This window comes from Capsicum annuum, unplaced genomic scaffold (assembly GCF_002878395.1).
Source record: "Capsicum annuum cultivar UCD-10X-F1 unplaced genomic scaffold, UCD10Xv1.1 ctg68481, whole genome shotgun sequence".
Taxonomy (NCBI): Eukaryota; Viridiplantae; Streptophyta; class Magnoliopsida; order Solanales; family Solanaceae; genus Capsicum; species Capsicum annuum.
Genome location: NW_025878021.1, coordinates 1 through 2427, shown reverse-complemented (window position 1 = coordinate 2427; position 2427 = coordinate 1). Strand labels below are relative to the sequence as shown.

The 2427-nt window shown below is 41.5% G+C and overlaps 1 non-coding gene across 1 annotated transcript; it reads right to left on the bottom strand.

Annotated features, from left to right (window-relative positions):
• Positions 1 to 2206: 2206 nt before the first annotated feature.
• Positions 2207 to 2362, bottom strand: LOC124894034. Its single transcript, XR_007050982.1, has one exon. It is a non-coding gene; the product is annotated as a 5.8S ribosomal RNA (ribosomal RNA).
• Positions 2363 to 2427: the final 65 nt, after the last annotated feature.

Below are 2427 nucleotides of genomic sequence, written 5' to 3'. Positions count from 1 at the left end.
CTCCTCCAGACGTTCAATTCGAGAAAAATCCTTACCTCTCTACCTTCAACCATGATGGTAGAGAAATAACTGAATGGAATGTTGATGGTTTGGCTGAACACCAAATCTACAACAAACTCCATGAAATGGGCGTATCTATCACGTCTTACAAAATTCGAGAACCCACTGATAAAGAAGCAACTACCGTAATTGTATCAGGTTTCACTGGTATGATAAAACATTGGTGGGACAACTACTTCACTGATGAAATCAAAAATCTGATCTATGGAGCCACAGCCGTAGAAACAGTCGTCAAGACTGAAAATGGCCAAGAGATTCGTGAGCAAATTGCAAAAGAAGACGCTTGTTCCACTCTCCTATACCACATTGCAAGACATTTCATAGGAGAGCCCAAATTATTCCAAGATAGGAGCTTGGAAATCCTCAACAATCTTACCTGTAAAGACCTAGCAGACTTTCGATGGTATAAAGATACCTTCCTAGTAAAGGTCATGAACAACGATTTCTGGAAGGAACGATTCATTAGTGGTCTCCCTTCTCTATTTGCAGAAAAGGTTAGAACCAAAATTAAGGATAGATTCAAAGGAAAGATTCCTTATGATATCCTAACTTATGGCGACTTAATCAGTTTTATCACCACTGTAGGGATCGATCTCTGAACTGACCTCAAACTTAAGAAACAACTTAAGAGGGATAGTACTTCCAAGTACGGGTTAGGAACCTTTTGCCAAGACTATGGATTCACCAGTCCTAGCAAAAGGCATAGAAAGAAGTCCTCCAAACCTCACAAGAGGGCTACCTCTAGCAAGAAACCCTTCAAAAGAGAATCTTATAAGCCTAGTCGGAAGGCCAAGCGAAAAGGTCCTAAGGCTAAAGATACTTGTTGGACTTGTGGCAAGGCAGGCCACAGGGCGAAAGATTGCATGTCTAACAAGAAAAAGAAAATAAACCAGTTAGATCTCTCTGAGGAAACCAGAGCTAGTTTATTCTCAATAATGGAGGATTCGCCTGAATCTTCTGAGTCTTCGAACTCCTATACTTCGTGCAGTGATGACTATAGCGACGAAGAATTCATCAATGCTGCTTATGAGACGTATCAATATCAATCTGGCCAAGAGTGCGCTTATAATGGTACATTCTGCACCTGCACCAAAAAGACTGTTAATGTCATTTCAGGAAATCCTAAAGAAATCCTGTTCGATATTATAGAGCATATCCAAGATGATGAGGCTAGAAATAAATATCTTCTATAACTCAAACGTTTAATGCTTTCTCATGAAGAGAAACCCCCCAAACCCGTTATTCAGCGTTTTAGCATGAAACAGGTTATGTCAAGATTCGACAAACCTGCAGAACCATCTATTTCTGATCTCAAGGGAGAAATCTCCACCCTAAAGGGAGAGATCAAGAATCTAAAAATTCGTCTTGACCAAGTAGAGCTTAACGTTCTTACAGATCAAGTCCTAAAGAGTATTTCTCCCCCAGAAAAGATTTCTCCTCCAGAGTCTCCTAAGGCCTTCCCAATCATTCCAAATGACTACCTTAGAGAACCAGAGCCTAGTTCCTTTCCTGGCTCAGATTCTCCCTCCACGTCTGGCAAAGCTATTACGGCCATAAAAGCCTACAGTGAACACATAGCCGTAAAAATTGTCATAAACAAAGACTTTGTCCTTAACAGAGTCGCACTCTTCAATACGGGTGCTGACAGTAACTGTATTGTTAAGGGGCTTGTGCCTACAAAGTACCTTCAAAAGAGTACCTCTCGTCTTTACTCGGCCATAGGAGAGAAAATGGAAATCCATTATCAACTCTCTAAAGCTCATGTCTGTAACAATGGCGTTTGCCTTGTTAATGACTTCGTCATCACCGAAGATATCACTAAAGATATCATTCTAAGAATTCCTTTCGTCAACCAGATTGGTCCTTACTGGAGTGACTACGACGGAATTCGTACTACTCCTTTAAACCAAAGCTTATTCTTTCCTTTATTACGGCCCCTCTCCTCAGAAGAAGGTAACCTTATTAAAGACAGAACTGTTTTTAAAATTAACAGACTCTCTTCTCACATCAATTGTCTTAAACAAGATATTCATGTAAAGAAAGTTGAGCAGTCCCTAAAAACCCCGGAGATGATTACCAAAATATCTAATCTCTAACAATATTTTGAGAAAGAAATCTGTTCCAATTTTCCTAATGCCGCGATGCGTGACGCCCAGGCAGACGTGCCCTCGGCCTAATGGCTTTGGGCGAAACTTGCATTCAAAGACTCGATGGTTCATGGGATTCTGCAATTCACACCAAGTATCGCATTTCACTACGTTTTTCATCGATGCGAGAGCCGAGATATCCGTTGCCGAGAGTCATTTTTTTTTCAGAAGACGCACAGGTCCCCCCGCCGCACGCCGCGGATGGTGCGCGAGGGGCAGG